The sequence below is a fragment of the Agelaius tricolor genome, unplaced genomic scaffold (assembly GCF_023055355.1).
Source record: "Agelaius tricolor isolate 1412-34295 unplaced genomic scaffold, bAgeTri1.0.p SCAF_4, whole genome shotgun sequence".
Lineage (NCBI taxonomy): Eukaryota > Metazoa > Chordata > Aves > Passeriformes > Icteridae > Agelaius > Agelaius tricolor.
In genome coordinates this window covers 29,222,535-29,240,699 of record NW_027269264.1, presented here as the reverse complement: position 1 = coordinate 29,240,699, position 18,165 = coordinate 29,222,535, and the positions used below count along the sequence as shown (strand labels likewise).

Below are 18,165 nucleotides of genomic sequence, written 5' to 3'. Positions count from 1 at the left end.
AAAAGAGTTGAGCAATGCTGATATGCTGTACCACAAATAGCATTTCTGCAGGGAGTTAAAAAAGATGAAGCAAACATTAATTAATTAAAACAAATACCAGATGATAAATGTAGGTTCTACTGGATGAAACTAAGACCACAATGATCTTGTATGTAAGGACAGGATTCAGCCATCTCCTTTTGATAGCTGTGCTGGTTTTGGCTGGGGTAGAGTAAATTTTCTTCACAGTGACTGGTATTGGGCTCAGTTTTGATTTTCACTGAACAGAGGGTTGATAGTAAAGAGCTGGTGTTGTTATTGCTGAGCAGGACTTGCACAGAGCGAAGGCCTTCTCTACTTTTCATACTCCACACTGGTGAGGAGACTGGGGGAGCCTGGGAGTTTGGAAGGAGACAGCCAGGACAGGTGACCCAAACTGACCCAAGGGATATTACAGACCATGTGGCATCACGCTCAGTAGATAGAGTGGGGAGAAGAAGGAGCGAGGGGGGCATATGCAGTGATGGCATTTGTCTTGTCAAGTTACTGTCATGCAGGATAGGGCGCTGCTCTTCTGCAGCTGGCTGAACACCCACCTGCCCATGGGAAGCACTGAATTAATTCATTGTTTTGCTTGTTTGTGTGCATGGTTTTTGCTTTTCCCATTAAACTGTTTTTATTTCAGCCCGCAGGTTTTCTAGCTTTTATCACTCCTCTGATTCTCTCTCTGATCCCACTGGTGGGGAAGTCAGTGATCAGTTGCATGGAGCTTGTGTCTGACTGGGTTTTAACCATGACAGTAGTGCACGATCAAAACATTCTAGAGTTTCCCAGCTTTGAAAGTTTACTATACCATGAAATATTAATGATACAGATAGAAAAATAATTAAAATTTCTTCTTTTATGCCTGTTAATGACATAAAAAATAAAACTAAAAGATGTCTTGACAATACTTTGAAAATTGTCAAAATCACAACTGATACGTGTCAGATGAATGGACACTCTATTCTTTTTTCTGATTTTCACCATATTTTTTCTCATTTCTCCTCACTACATTTTATAAAATATATTATAAAATATCTACTCTAAAATTCTGTTCTAATACAGTAAAAATATTTTATCTATTTTAATATAAGAATTATATGTCTTACTATGTTGACATAAGAATGGTTTGCATTTTCTTGAGCCTAAGCTTGCAAACATTCACTTGCATTTTTAACTACTGCTGTTAAAAGACAACTACGAATCACTGCATCATCATGCTTTTAGGTTGTGAATGATGCAAGAAAATTGAAAATTTAAGGTATGTCATGTCCCATGTACTTTGCATCAATCTCCACAACCTCACTTTTAAATATTTATATTGTAGAGTAAGGAATACAAATTATATGCATCCCAAACATAAAGAGCAGAAGAGTACCTCAGTAATTTTTATATTTAATATTTCTCTAGTTGGTCAATTTGCTATAACAATGATCCTGGACAGCATGGAAATACAGCTCTGCAGGGAAAGAAAGAAGCCAGATGAGGTCAGGAAAGCTATTTTCTGGTGAGTCTCATCTTTATTTCATCTTTTATCCATCCCCTTTAGTAAAGCTGATGCATCATGTTCCAGTCCTTTTCTAAAATGGCATTAAAAAGCTTTTATACAAGTTTGAAACTGTAAGCATTTATTTTATATAACTGATATGTTACTAAAAAAAAGTTCTGTTCAGTTTTGCTCATTACTCTTTTTATGCCATGGAAACAACACAAATGCATATGGATTTCATACCACAGTAATTGTGCTCAGAACTTGTGCACTTTAAAGTCTGTGACATGAAATCAAACTTTTGTGCTCCAACTTCCTGATTAAATGTGATTCTATTTGCAGCATTAGCCATATCACAATATCTAAATCATTAATAATGATTGTATAATTAATGGCAATAGATTTTTCTTTTGCATTGATTATAAAGCTATGTAGGTAATTATAAGGTTACCAGAAACATTCAGGAACAAAGGGGAAAAAACTCAGAAGGTTAAATAAGATTATAAAATGCAAGATTGTGAAATTCTTGCCTTGCTCTGGAGATTTCTGTCTGCTTTCTTTAATGTCCTCCTGAACGAGACCAAGCAGCATGCCTGAAGCAAGCTGAAACTGCTGAAGTATGGTACACCTTCAGGAGAAAAGGACCTGATCCCATATTCTTACATTTTTCAGTGCCAGATTGGTCAAGACAGTCTTCCAGGTTAGACTGTATCCATGACAAACAATTTTATGGTAACAAAAATCAATGCTGTAGAGAAAAATACTTCCAATATAAGTTTGTCTGATTACTATCCCTAAAAAAGATGGTCTTTTCAGCTTTGGAGGAGCTGCCTGTAGTGAAATTTCTTTCTTTGATTTATACCCTTCCTTCTCTCCATGTTGTATCTGTCTGCAAAAGCCAGAAAATGTTGTAGGTATCTTCCTTCATCTTTGTACATTGTCCAAGATTAGGAATCTTAACAGGTTTAGCCTACAGCTATGTAAGAAGCCTCACTGCTGGATTGTTTTGCCAGATCTTTAATAAACATAGGCAAACTTTTGACTATTTGGAGTTAAGTATTCCCTGTGTTTGATGAAAAATTTTGCAAAGAAAATTTTAAGATAAACATGTTTCTAATTTGTTTTAAAAAAGAAAAAAACCCACCCCAACCCACTACTGCTCACTTATATCTTCCTGTTTTTCAGTGAAAAAGTGAAACATTTTCAAGGGAACCAAGATCTTGATGAACCATCTCTTTGACTATAATTAAGCAAGTTGGATAAATTAAAAGCATCTGAAAGATCAATCTTCACCTATCATCAGAACCAACTTAAAGAACTTGGCAATCAAATCCTCCACTTACAGTCTATACTTGTAGGGGTTGCGCTGGTCCAGGGTATCAGTACGAGGGGCAGAAAAGAGGCCTCATTAAAGAATTCAATGTCTCTTATCTGTTATCCAGGTTTCATGAGTGACAAAGCTGAGAAATGGAAGATAGATCTGAGAGGGGTAAGACAGTGGTGGGAAAAAAGTGAAATTAGAACTGAAAGCTGGTGGGAAAGAAGGGCGATGGTGTCATGAGTGATTCTGGCGTAGAGATATGGACATAAGATATACATAGAGGAGAAAAATGAAATAAGAAGCAGGAACCAGGCAGCTAAGTAAAGGACATATTGAAAAAAAATGAGAAAGAGAGCACTGATGAACAGAAATGTCTATTATTACTTTCTTCCAAGCTCTCACACAGTTGGGATTTACTCAAGATTCATCAGTCTTGGCCTTCTTTTTAAAAAGGAAATTACCCTGAAACCGCTGTCTTGCTCATCTGAGGATTTCGCTGTACTTGTGCAATCTTAAATAGGCAGCCATAATAGGTGCTGTCCAATAAAAAATGAAGGGATGTCACCAACATCACATAATCATCAGTAAACAGTAGCTGAGAAAGATCTGTGATGCAGATCTCCATATTCTAGCCTTGCCAGTGTGATGTCACTTATGCTCTTTTAAATTTTTAAAAAGTATTAATACCCCTCCAGTGCCCATGCTGTGTTTACCTTAAAAGTGCATTAGAAAAAGTAGAACAGAATTCTGAATTAATGAACAGTTTTCAGAATTAACGTTTCAACCTCAATTTATCCTTTTTTTTAAATGTATTGTTTTGTAATAAGACAGAGTCCTTAAATGTTCAAAGAGTAACAGAAAACACAGAGAAAGGAGGGATAACAGGTAGGAGATAGCAAAAACAAGAAAGAAAAATGACACCAAACATTTCAAAATAAAAAATTACATATGAGTCTTTGCAATTCCTAGAGTTACCTAGTGCAAATACTGAATCTAGAAAAAAAAAATATGATACTGTGTAATCAGGAGTGAGCCCTACAGGAAAAAAACAAAGCTAATTAGAATGTATTCAGGACTGACTGAGAAACAAATGCTTTATATGATTGTGTTTTCCCAAAAGTGTTAATCATATTTATTTTATACTTTCTCCTTTGACTGCTTAAATGTGGAGTTCATTCTCCCATGGGAAGTTATACTTTTAATGTCAAACATAATTATGTATAAAGAAAAGAAGTCAAGTCTATTCAGAGAACTAGGGCAGGCAGACTGCTGCTTCTCTAAAAGAAAAATATGGATACTTTGCTTAGCTGTGGAGTACTATCTCTATGTGTGTGTTTAACGACATATTTTCTATGTCTTTAGTTATTGGGCCCTTTTTAGTCACCAGAAGACAAGCAGCAGTTATGTGCAAAAATGGTCATTCAGTTTCATGAATGAAATCTACCTAAATAATAATCCATGCTATAGCAAGATTTGCTTCAAATAGTATTTGGGGAAAAATATCATCCTGACATAGTTAAAAATAATGTATTTAAAATATAAATGCTCCATAAAGCAATTATTAATCACAATCTAAGCCCTGTTGTCTTTAAGGCTAAAACCTAGTATTTTTCTACCAGCATCTCAATGTCATGAAAATACCTAATAAAAGCTTTTTATCATAAGTACAGAACTTGGTTGAGTTCTTTTAATGTACATGGTTATTTACTCAAAAAGTGAGCAAAGGAAAATTGAAATGAATTATGATTTAATAGAAGTCAGGTTTAAGAAGTAAGCCTTGTTGCATATGCATCCAAAAGACCAGTTTGAGAGACTAGCTTCAGATAAATAATACAACACTTGTAGAGACTTTCATGAAAGATTTACTTTAAGGAAACCACCAAGGAAATTAAATACTTTAAACTATGTTTAAGTACCATGAAGAATCTGACAGATTTTAACAAAGGAAAAAAACCCCCAAAAACAACAACAACAAAAAAAACCAAACCCAAACCAAAGCCACCACCAACAACCAAAAAAACCCTGCAGCCCAAATTTTTGAAAACACGTGTCAGACTGTAACTAATGTCCAGTTAATGGGCTAGGGAGCGCCTTTATCACGAAACTCCTTTTCTTGTTAATTTAAGCCACATTCTTTCTGATGTTTACACAGAGTTTTGGGGTATGTAATATTTATATATGGACCCAATTCCCACATGCTCAGCAGTTTTCTGCAGCAGTTGAAGCATTGTCAAGCTTTTACCTCTGCAAATGTTGGCTTTACTTTGTTTTGAGGGCATGGTACTGTGAAATCCAAGTTTTCTGGGGCATTAAATTGATGTGCTATTTCATAATGCACATCCCTCTAATACATAATTTTGTTGTCCAAATCAAATAGTGGAAATGGCCATGCTACTATAAAGTAGTAAGTTGAAACTATGCTAGATGATGGTACTTGTGACAGGCTCCATTGCTAGAGAAAGAAAATATAATTTCAAGGGCCTGACTGAACTGACAGAAGATTGAACAGACCCATATTTAACAATCCCTTAAGATGCCAGTTAAAAGTACAGAGAAAGTTCAAGGCTAAGAGGTTTGCCTTTAGGACAGCTAACAAAGAGGAGAAGAAAATGTTCAACTGGAATGTAGCAGTTAAGTCTTCAGAGACTTGAATATTCTCTACTCTAGATTTCAGTTTAGACCACTCACCTTAATTGAGATGGTAAGAGATCCATAAAAAATATCTTGAAAACTGAAGACTTCAGCATACTCTGTCTCCTTTCAACAATATTTGAAAGACAGACTCATTATTTCAAAGCAGAAACATAATTCACTGCACCAACAAAGTACAAAATACAATTTAATAGAAGTTCTAAATGCAATTTAGGAGGAGGGGAAATAATTTTAACTGAACCATACTTTAAAATTTATGTTAGTCCATGCAACTAAGTTATAGAATAAAACAGAACACAAAATCTTAGAGCTGGAAATTCCTGTACCACAGGTCTGTGTTTTCTTGAATATCATTGTAGCCACAGCTCTGCATTAACTTTGTCTCACCTTCCTCCTCCTTTTAAGAACTGTATTTCCACTTTGTATATTTCAGTTCAATTTATAAGTGTAGTAACAAGTGATTCCTGGAAAATGTAAAATCAGCCAAATAACTCTCACAGAGGAAATAGGTAGTTTTTAATAGTTTATTTTCTTGATTGACCTCTATTGTTACAGAGACTGAGAATCTTTAATTTTAATATATTTATTCTGCCTATTTGATATTGTGGAATTTCTGCTGTTTTTCAATCTCCTCCTTTAGAAAGCCAACACATATGTAACTGAATTAAATTCCCAGTTCTGCTGCTTAGCAGAGTCATAGCTCTAACTGCTGAACAACTGATTCCTATTCAACATTAGATGTGATTCTGGGTTCAGGACCTTACCCATATTTCTGATTAGCCAGACAACCAATATTAATGCACTGAGTATGGAGAATAAAGAAGTAGTAAAAATACAACAGTGAGCAAGTTTCCAATGCCCACTACCTAACCTCACAGTTCAGTAAAGGCAAACTCATAGCACAAAACCTGGTTTTGGAGGTATGCCCAGCCTTGGCTATTGTGTGTCATCCATGCCACCTGTATGCCATTGATAAAGATGCTCAATTCTCAAGCTCTCAAGCACTGCCTCACACAGCAGGACTGCCCATAGCACATATGTGCTTATTTGTTGCATGCCCTCTATCTTGCCAACATATCTGGGTTCTGCACCAAAGGGAAGCAGCTTCTCTTTCATGTTTTATAAGATACTGTGGAATACTGCAGGAATTGAATCACTCTTGTTATCTGGTAAAAGTGGTCTCCCAGAGAGCATGGTTCTAGAATTTGTCAGGTAGCATTGCTGTGTAAAGCCAGCAGCACAACCACATTGCTGGGAATGGCTGGCAATCTCAACAACCCCTTTATGGCCTGGCTCATGAATTTGAGCAGGGAGCATGACACTCTGGCTCATGAATCCTCGACTGGTGCCAGGTGTCCTTCAGCAACTGGCACAGCAGCTGCAGAGAAGTGATTGACTGTGCTGCTGGTTGCTGACAGTCCTTGCCACAGGAACTGTATTTCTCCTTACCAGGTTGCCATTATCCTATTGAATACTATGCATTACCTAAAAAGGAGAAAACCAGACTTACCTGCACAGTAGACAGATCATCTCCCTAAATCTCTGCATTTACTTCTTCAAGGACTACAGGTTTTTTGTGGGAAGAAATAATAAGCAGGCAGTGGGACAAAGAAAAAGACCGAGGGCAAGCAAAAAGGCAGTTATAGTGAGCTCTGGGCACCAGTGCTCAGATGCTCTTTGCATTTGTGTCAGGCAGCAGAGATGAGTCTAAAACAACATTGCTTATTGTGTTGCATCAGAACAAGAACCTAGCATCTCACAAATTCACAAATTATTGTATTGAGTTATTTAATTTTGCTGTCTTTCTCCACATTTTTAAAGATAGTTGTTAAAGATAATCCACATTTTGTTTGAGTATTGTTCCCTGATTCTTTCATCTGGGGTTTAGATACAAGGGAAGGTAACCTACTACCTCCATAGTTTTATTCTTTGTCTGTTTTTAATGTCATAGTAAATTACTATTCGTACTTGTTGCTTATTGATGTAGTGCATAGGAGCTGTAGTAAAAGAAAAAGCAATTTTACTTTGTTAATCTGTTGACTAAAAATTGCCTTCCTGATTATTGTTGCATTGTTCTTTTATAGAACTACTGCATCTGTGTCTGTACATACTTCCTTAAGCCTGTGTTGTCCAGGAAGAAAAATGGGCTGAAAGAGAAAATGTTCTGAAAAGTGAGCAAGGATGTGATGAAGAAGAAATTGCTTCAGCAGGAGAAATGTACTGGAAAGCAAGCAATGGTCTTTCTTTTCAGACAGCTTTGCTGACAGGCAAAGGGAAAGGAAAAAAATTTGCTGGTTTTAGAAGAGGACAGTCACCACTGACATCATGTCCACTCTATAACATTCTCTCCAGGTCTTTTGATTAAGAAATAAATGGAGAAGGAAAGAAACAAGAAAATTCATCAACATTGTGACCTACTGCCAAAGATATAGTCCAGGCATAATCCCTTATGTGGTGGTGTATCCTCTACCCCCTCCTCTGTCTTGCTCTAGGATCTCAAAAGCTCCTGATAAGCCTTGAACAAACCATCTGAGCAAAGACACACCCCTTTATAATACCAACTGGGTAGTGAAGAACCCTTGATCACAGCAAGAGCTCTTGCATGGTAAAATTGCAAATAATTCTGACTTTAAAAAAATTTCATTTGCCTAACCAAGGTCAGGAGAAAAGAATAAACAGCTATCTTTTTCACCCTTGGCAAATAACTTACCTGAATTGTAGCTCAATACCATAGCTATTAGACTTTTTGGAAAAAAAAAAAATCCAGTAGTTACCAACTTGGTTTATGACTAGGATGGAATCTTAGTGTTGACTAAAGCCAAGCATCTCATAACAGGGGTCCCTAAGTGAGATCCTTTGATCTCCACTGGACTTCAGCAGGCTGTGGCAGCACATCCCTGAGTGGGATGCCCTTTGGAGCTGACTAATGCTCAAGTTTTGGGTTCACTTAGAGCTTAAGTTTTTAATACCCAAAAGACCTTCTTTCACTGATGATGAGTCCTAGATGGCTACCCACTCCCATGCACATACATAGTCCTTGAGGTATAAGCCATGCCTGTTGAGAAAGATGATGGGATTTTATGTGAGTATTTCACTGACTCTGAGTGGAATTTTTGATGGGTATCTTTACATACATAGATAGAAATCTATACATCTTTTTCCCTCTTGTGTGTACTTGTGAATGAATTACAGTATTAATGTTGCTATTGGAAGTCTATAATAAAGTCAGTGTTATAATTGCAGCAAATCCTAGCTGAGCCTGAGCTTCAGTGGAGTGAAGTGGTCTGGAAATGGGCAGCACAGTGCAACAAGGACAATCTAGCTTTTCAATCGTCCTTTTGATTGATGGAGGTTTGTCCGTCATAGTTTTTTTTTATTTTCCCAGGCTTGGTGTTGGGAAAAGCTAGCTGTGGAAGCATCCATCATCATGGTTTTGTCCCAGGAAGCTGTGTAGTGCTGAGCACAGGAGTGACCACCATCCTGTCACCTTGTCCTGAGGTCCATGTGATGTCACCCATGGGAAGTGCCTCCCAGTTTGTCTCTGTCTTGGTGGCCATGTGGAAATAAGTCAAGATGGTGAACAACTTTAGTGTTTAAAGCACCTTCTATTTTTGCACATTTTTGTTACTAATATCACTACTGTTACTGTGTGTTTCTTGTTCCATTGCTTCTTGCTTTCAGTGAGTTGTTGTTTCAATCCATAGTCTCTTTCTTTGTTGCACTCTTACTGGAGGGGTTTGGGGGAATGGGATTGACTTCTTGGAGGTGTAATTTCCTGTTGGTATTAAACCACCACAACTCTGTAGTAAGCAATTGAGTGAACCTTGTGATCAAACTCTATTATAAAGTTGCACTTTCACAATTTAATATTAAAACCTGCTTTGTGCCACTATTGATAGTGATTTTTTAAAGTGGCCTAACCATGCTTTACAAGCTTCTTCCATGAAAGTAGCAAAAAGATCATTCAATATAGATATAAACTACAGAAATGTAGATGTTAACAAGTATTTCTGAAATCCTATGTGACCTGGCTCTTGAGAGCTGCCTTGTCTATGTCCACCATTTCATTGCTGCTGTTAAACAAGAAGCACTAATGACCCCAAGGAATACCCAAATTCTTTCTGAATGTGTCAGGTGTCACTGATGAAGCTAAAAATCTAATACAAATCTTGGAAATGGGATTTCCTTATAGAACAGTTTTATTATCCTTTTACCTTCTTTGAAATGACCTGCAGGGTTCCAATGCATTTCAAAATGTCACACTGGTCCATTCTCTGGTGCATCTGGAAAACTATGGCCTGATCACTATTGCTGAGACTTGGTGGAATGAACCACATTATTAGAGCACTTCAACCAATGACTAAAACTGTTCAGGACAGACAGCTGGAAGAGGCTGGCCACTCTGTCCATGATAGACAGAGATGGGAAGGTGAGGGGGTTGCCCTCTATGATTGAAAAGATGATTGGATGATTGGATGATTTCCATTTCTGTATGGAAAAAAAATCCATTGCCACTGAAAAACAGCCTAGCAGAGATCTGGTGTGTATGGGTGAAAATTAGAGGCCAAACTAACAAAGGCAGTCATAGAGCAGATGTTTGCTGACAGATACCAATCTGTCAGTCTTACCCCAGGCCTAGTAAAGTCATGGAACAGGTCCTCCTGGCATCTACCTCAAGGCATATGAAAGACATGAAAATGGCTTCCCCAAAGGCAAATGGTGCCTGATTAATTAATGGCCCTCTACAGTGGAATATCTGCTCTGGAAAAGGATGAGAAAAAGACCTGATGGAATTTACTTTGACTTTCCATAAGGCCTTTGATATGATCCATTCTCGCTGCTAAATTAGAAATATACAGGTTTACTGAAGATGGGTGGACTCTTGGATAAGAAAGGGACTACCTGAATGCTTGCATATGAAGAGCTGCAGTTAACAGCTCAATGTTCCAATGGAGATCAGTAACAAGTGAAATTTGTCAGGAGTCTCTGCCGAGGCTGGTAGTGTCCAACATCTTTATTAATGACAGGCACAGTGTAATGTAGTGCATCCTCAGCAAGTTTGCAGACAGCACAGTATTGGGTCCAGCTAAAATGAAGTTAAATCTCCCCACAGCAGCCCTCAAAGCACTGTGAATTGTAATGGTATCTACAAAAGTGTTGATAACACACCAGTGTTTTGGCTCTTGCTGAGCAGTGTTGCACAGCATCAGCAATATCTCTCCAACATTCTCCCATTCCTACCTGCCAGTAGGCTGGATCCTTGGAGGTGACATAGCCAGTACAGCGGTGACCAAAGTGATATTCCATACTATATGATGTCTGCTCAGCAATAAAAGATAAAAAAGAGGTGGTAGGGGTGGTGTATGTGCGCGCATGTGTGAGGTTACCTACACCTATAGTGTGAGGGGGTTGATTTGCTATTTACATTGTTTGCTTCCAGAACAACCAATAAGTGTGCTGAAGTCCTGCTTCTCAGGAAGTTATTGGTCATTGCTTATGAGAAGTAGAAAATAAAATCTTTTCGTGCATGACCTTTACTTTTCCTTTTTTCAAATTTCCTTTATCTTAACCCAAAAGGGCTTTTCCCATCTTATTTTCTCTAACCCTTTCTGTCTAAGAAAGAAGAAGTACAGGGATTTAGTAGGCATGCAGCCCAGGCCATGCCACCACAGGCAGCAAGCTGAACAGTGCAGTGATATGCTAGAAGGAAGGGATGCCATCCAGGGGGATTTTTACAGGCTGAATAAATGCACCAATATATATTCCATGACTTTCAACAAAGTTAAGTTCAAGGTCCTGCACCTGGGCCTGGGCAATCAATAATAGCATTAAAGATTGGGAGATGAACAGCCTTGAGAAGATAAAATTGGGATATTGGGATATTAGCAGATAAAAACCCCTTTGAAGGTCTAGTTTGAAAGTCTCTTCCAACCCAAGGAAGGTCTCTTCTAACCCAAGCAATCTTATTGTTTGAATCCTCATTATAGATTTTATATTTTTACCATCTAGATTGCTATTGGACATATTGTCTCTATCTGCATACTGTGCTTTAACACCTGTATGAACAGAACAACTTTTTGTGAAGCAGCAGAATCTGCTGATGATTCCACACTTGTAGTTTGATTCCACTACTTATAGAAAACAAGTAGTTAAGGACACCAAGAACTGAAATGGACCCAGAACCTTACTACATTAAATCCAAATCTCTTGGTTAAAATTGTTCTTGTTTTCATAATACAGCACTGCTAGTGAGAGAATATGTATTGATGTTGTCTCATAAATTTTCCCATTGCCATTCAATGGCAATGGCAATTACATAACTTGCAATAGGAAAGAACATTATATCTTCTTTTTTAACAATTATTTATCATCTATGGGGGTATTTTTTTGGGGTTTTGTTTTATGGTCTTTTTTCCCTTTTAAATGTGGCTTAGATTTACCCTGCAAAATTGTCTTTTTCTTCTATTAGCATCACACTGCACCAAAGTATTTTTAAAAGTAAAGAGTTAAAAATACAGTTGTTACTCTGAAGCAGATTTCTAAGCAACTGTATTCAACAAGTACTACAATTTTGTGCTCATTTTTTTCAGCTAGTTCTCTAATTACTTCTGCTATGCTATGATGAATGAGTTCTATAAGCAATGTATGAGTCTTATGTCCAGAAGACTCCATTTGCAAAACAATACTTTGTAAAGGAAAAAGAAGATTTTTTTAGAAAGGTATCTTGGAGGGTAAATTATATAAACCAGAATGAAAATATTTATGCCTAAGAAATCAGTACTGGGTTAAAATTCAAGTTAACAGCTCATGTATTCGATAAGGAATACAAAAATGGTACATCTTTCATCATGCAAAAGAAGGGTACTCTGGTAAATAGGTTTACTGAAGAAACAATGCCAATGCAAAAATATGAAATGTGCATGTGTGAGCATGAAGTGTGTCTCTGTTTAATTGCTTATGTAAGTTTGTGTTTAAGCACTGAAGAATTCCTTTTGCTCTGAAGTTCTGTTCTACAGCAGACCAAAAAGAAAGACCAAAATATTCTAATTTCTAATGTCATGTGCACTTTCTGCCAGCTGCTATACTCATTATTACATACAGGCCACAACATTATATGCTAGACTAGTTTGCTATCTCATTACTAATTCCTTTATGCATCCTTTAGAGCAGCAATTAAAAGGTGGGCCTTCAGCATGCAAGAGCCAACTATTTGAACCATAATCACAACATATTTTATCCTCTGTGCTGGAGGCTGTGCAGTGATTTGGAAGTTAAGTCCTTGTGCAATCTCTTAAGATTGCCTCAGAGGCAGGGGAGACTAATTTGCAAATATCTTCCTGCAAATATTTTTGGACACGCGAAAAGAAAGAGCGGGGTAATCTTCAATTTCTAATTCAATTGCTAATTATTTGTTATATTTGTTATCTGGGGAAAAAAGAAAGAAAGAGAGAAAATCTGTCTTACCCTTTTTGTAAGTAAGTAATTCTTAATGTAGTAAAGTCTAGTAATTGATATGTCTGATTTCCTTTATCTGGTTGTCCTTTATTAAATATGAGATTTTTGTTATGTGCAAAGCAGTCTATGAGGGTATCTTGTCAAAGTTGTCAGTTTATTCATAGCAAAGCTATAGAAATTTTTAGCAAGAAGCTCTTCTAATCACTAACCTCCCCTCCACCTTCCCTCTAAAGGCATTTCAACAAATGTTTTTGTTCTAGCTAACAAAGTATGCATGAGATGAAGGAATGGTTGTTTAAAACACAGAGAATTTATGAGTTTTCTGAGAAATTTTGTTTAAGGTATTTAAAATCTCCTGGAAATACCAGGAGAAAAAAGTTACCTCTCTCTATTATTTTTTAGAATGAACATTTTATAAATATGAGAAAAACCTCTCATCTATGCCATACCCATTTGCATCTATTTTTACAAAATTTATTTACCAAAGTATTTAAGACAAATGCTTTAAAAATCAACTCAACTTTATCTATGACCGCTTGTATTCCGTAAGCTTCAATTTCTCTTTACAAGTAGTTAATTCATGCCCTGGAGAGCGAGAACTTAAATGAGTCAGAAACCTATATTTATATAGTCTAAAAAGACCAAATGTGTAATTATTCATTCACAAAACACCACCACCAACAACTCCACCAAAAAAAAAATCTACTATGAAACATGTGAAACATGGACATAGCTGTGCAATTCTTTGGTCATTAGTGAGGAATTCTATAGCTAAATAATGTGTGTTAAGAGAATTAAAATAATTATTCATTAATATCGCATCACAGAAATTTCTCCATGGTAATTTTATGCATATTAGTATTTTATGCACAATCAGAACTGAAGAGACCTTGCTTCAAATTAAATTCTACTTTGTGGAGTGTAAAATGGAAAATTATTCCGTTTTCTTGAACACCAGAATGAGTGCTAGCTTGGTATTTCAACAACAAACAGCAACACATCACATGGTAAAAACATGTAGCAAAAATTTGAACTAGGCCCCAGATCACTGGGGGCCCCAGATCCCCAGATAATTGACTTGACAGATCAAAGCTGCAACAAGAGAGCTCTCGGGAAGATGAAGTGATTTAGAGAGTACTATTAGATGGCTACCAATTCCTGAAGATTCATGAAGAAACAAAAATGATATTGTTGACATTTACAGACCCTGCTTGCCATAAACTGTATTAATACACAAACCTCTGCATCCACCTACAAAAACAGTTGTTGTGTGAGAAGAACTCTACTCTGTTTTTTTACTCTTATCCATAACATGACCTCTCCTTCTCCCACATCAGCTCAGGATGCTAATACATTTTTCTTTATGAAAAACACCAACTCGATTATTATATACTTTGTACTATATAACCAATCATTATCAAGCATTAAAATAAATTCTGACTTCCTTTCAAATCTCTTTACCTCACTGAAAAGGCAGTTTTTTCCCCTAAAATAAATATTTATGTACCTGACCCTTCTTTATAACAGAATGCCAGACTAGCAGCTGTGGATCTTTAGAATAAATCACCAGCAATAAAGAATTTCAGAATAGAGAACGCATGGTATTGAAAATGGATTTTAAGAGTTCATCAAATATATAATTTTTTTATCCACAGAGTACATGCAGTTTTGTCTCCTGGTATTTATTCAAAACTGTCTTTTACACTGTTTAGAGTAGCAATGCTCTTGTCTGATCACTTGTATCTCACGTCACAGTATAATTGACATAAGGGCATTCTGGTCCTAGGTCTTAGGGATTTTCACTCAGAGAATGCCTCTAACCAGTAACAATATTGCCGGAGAAGGAGAAGACTCTGAAATGAATCTTTACCAGGTGTCTATACAGATCACTGGTAGGTCAGAAACCTGCTCAGACCTTGCCAGTAAATTCCTACTTCAAGCTCTCCAGATTCCTGCCATTATGCCCGCATGATTCAGAATTGCTGAACACAACTAATGACAGCAACCAACTCTCAGTCAGAAATGCTACTGGTATAAGTGATTGGCATATGTTGACAAAAAATTGCAAAAGAAAATGAACTATTTCTAAACAATGGCAGCATGACAGGAAATTATATTATTTCATAGCAATATTTTGGTTTCCGAGTTGTTTCCTTGATCTTTATCTGCAAGAAAAAATAGAAAAAAAGAGTATGTATGATGTCTAAACCGTAAAATGCTGCTGAAAATGTACCCTTATGGGCCTGATTAACAGCTTGTTCAAGCACTTTTTTCTATTGTAATTAAATGGCATTTGGGGAGCAAAACACCTCATAACAGTGTGTTAGCATCAGTAATGCTGTATATTTTTATTCCATTCTTGGATCTCCCTAGCTGAGCCTCTGATCTATTTTAATAGTATTTACAAGGAGGGAAATAGAACCATTAACTTCCCCATATTGTCATATTGCAATATGTCTGTAAATATCAAATCCAGGAAGGTAAACAAATGTTCTGGAGATAATTTACGCCCTTGCTTTCCTTCCTCATTGAAAGGGTAATTGGGATTAACATAACTATGGTGGAAGTATTTTCTACAAATCTCAGGTTTAATATAATTGCTGATAGTTAATGAGAGAAATATGGTGTGAGATTTTTTTAAAAAATTTTTTGATTTGTGCACGTGAGAGGGACCATAAATCTGATTTTTATGTATGCCTCCACATAACTCACGTTGTAGGATTCCTATGCGGGCTGTACCCGAGCTGGGAGCCCTGTCCCCAGGGAGGCTTCGCCTGGCAGCCCACCAGGGCAGAGAAAGCCTCCTTCATCGGACTGCAGGCACCCCCCTCACACCTGCCGGTGGGGCAGATGTCCCGACGCCCGGGAAATCGGGCTATGGGAGGAGCCTTGGCACACAAACGCAGCTAACTGCGGCACAACGGGAACCCTTTTCTCTGGGTTTCTTGGTGGGACCAGGGCCTCATCTTTGGGTTAGCTCAACCCCTCTCCCCGGGGGACCAGGGGCTCGTCTTTGGGTTAGCTCAGCCCCTCTCCCCGGCTCGCCTTCTCCTCTCTGCGGTCCTGCCTCGCTGTCCGCACCCTTCGTGCCCGGCCATTCGGCCTGTGACGATCTATGCTCCGCTGTTGCCCCTCACGGAGCGGGCTCTGTCTGCCCCCAGCCGCAGCCACCGCGGCGCTCCTCAGGGCCTGCGGCACGACCCGCGGCACCCGGCCCGCAGCAGCAGCCCTGCCCTGACCCTGACAGGCCGCCCACGGCGCTCCACGGGCATGCCCGTGGCCATGGCAGCCTGTGGCTCGGAACAGCAGGGACACGCAGCCTGCTGCTCCTTGGAAATCGCGCCCAGCCGCCACGGGAGCACGCAGACGCGCCGTGTGCTGATGCTGACAGAGCGCCAGGTTCCTGCGGTAGCGCTTCCCCTGCCTTCTGCTTCTCTTTCTCTTTTTCCCTCTGTGATCTCTTGTCTATCGCACTTGGGTAGGAACACTTTCCCTTTATCAATAAACAGTTTTCAGATACGATATTGTAGCATTTGTGCTTCATTTTCATCTGAGAAATCTGTCAGAAAAATCCTCTCTGACCAGCTCTTTTATAGCGGCACGGGGCAGCACTTCATGATGAAGAAAATGCGCAATATTTAAAGTACAATTAATATGATGACAGATACAAACACAGAACCAAAAGTATTGTTGGATAACCCTTCTGCTGTAAGAGTATTTTGACTATTCCTATTTGTGTCACTGTTTAGAGGAGTGGGATAAAGAACAAAATACTAAAATTCTGTGTTGCACAGAGAATAGTCTTTTCCTTTCCAAAGTTTAGCAGAAAGGAATGAAATCCTTAAGTTTTGGGTTTACTATTTTAGTAATAAAAGTTTTCCTTTTCTCTGCTTTCCTCTTGTCCAGGGAGTTTGCATTTTATCTAGGTTTGGAGCAGGAGATTCTGGACCAAAATAGATATAATGTAGACGGGGACCTAGTTTGACAGGAATTTTGAACACATAAATTAAAGCCTCTGTACTTAAAAAGCATGAGTATGCTCAATTTGATATGAAACACCTAAAATCTCTGTATTTAAGGTAGAAATCCACCAAATTATTTAGTTAAAATAAGAACCACTATGTATCCCTTTCAAAGATTTCTGGAATGGCGGTGTTTGAATAAACTCCCTCTAGGAATGAAACCAGTGGAAAAGGGACAGTGGGAAATGAGAAGTGATGAAAACCTCTCCAGGGCACAGTGAGATGTTGTACAGAAATAATAGTCTACATAAGAAAAGAAGCAGCAGGATTAAAGGACTCAAGGTGATCACTGTTACTCCTTCAGCTTCTTCCAAGATCCCTACGTGCAGCTTCAGCTGAAACTGATAACTCCAAAATGGCCATTTTTATTTTCTCTTTTTATCTAGACAGTAAAAGCTTTTGAAGTCTGGGACACATTCTGTGCAATTTGTTTCTGTGAAACATGCTACAGTCCTGCGGGGTGTATTGGGCATGTGTGAATAGATGCAGGAAAGAAGTTCCAGCTAATTGAGATGGTGCCGGTTGACAGGAAGTTAGCAAATATTATGCCCATCTAAAAGGACCAGAAGGAGGATGAAGGGAACTGCAGGCTTGTCAGTCTGACCTCATTCAGTGACAGGTAAGACCATGGAACAGATCATCTTTAGTGCCATTAGGTGACACATGCAGGAAAAAAAGAGGATCAGGACCAGCTAGCAGGGATTTCAGATCAGCAGGTCCTGCTTGATCAACATGATCTCCTTTTGAGACAGGGTGACCCACCTTGAGGATGAGGGAAAGGCTGTGGATGTGGTCTGTCAGGAATTTAGTGGAGCCTTTGACACTCTTTCCTACAACATTCTTCTGGAAAAAGATTGCTTGCACATAGTTTGGACTGGTGTAATCTAGTGGGTAAAAACTGACTTGATTACTGGCTCAGAGAGTAGTAGTGAATACAATGGGTAGCTGGTCACCATTAGTGTTCCCCAGAGCTCAGTACCAGCTTAGTCCAGTTTAGTGTCTTAATTTACTGATCATTTGAGCAAGGGGCTTTAGTGACCCCTCAGTCAGTTTGCAGGTGATACCAAGCTGATTAGAAATACTGATCTGCTGGAGGGTTTTACAGGTGTGTAGGCTGAAAAGGAATCTGAAGGATTCTGAAATCCTGAAGGATTTCAGGCTGAAGGAATCTGTAGGAATCTGAAAAGGCTGCATCAAGGAACCAT

At 38.3% G+C, this 18,165-nt stretch overlaps 1 protein-coding gene and 1 long non-coding RNA gene across 39 annotated transcripts in view; one reads left to right on the top strand and one right to left on the bottom strand.

The window, feature by feature from the left end:
- The window catches only part of LOC139589036 (uncharacterized), a 63,803-nt gene extending 54,445 nt beyond the window's left edge, over nt 1-9,358 (top strand). Inside the window, exons 2-3 of the long non-coding RNA XR_011678918.1 lie at nt 1,432-1,528; nt 7,568-9,358. This is a non-coding gene — a long non-coding RNA (uncharacterized lncRNA). The remainder of the gene's footprint in view (nt 1-1,431; nt 1,529-7,567) is intronic.
- PTPRD (protein tyrosine phosphatase receptor type D) overlaps nt 1-18,165 on the bottom strand; it is a 1,154,223-nt gene that overhangs the window by 414,206 nt on the left and 721,852 nt on the right. The window lies entirely within an intron of this gene.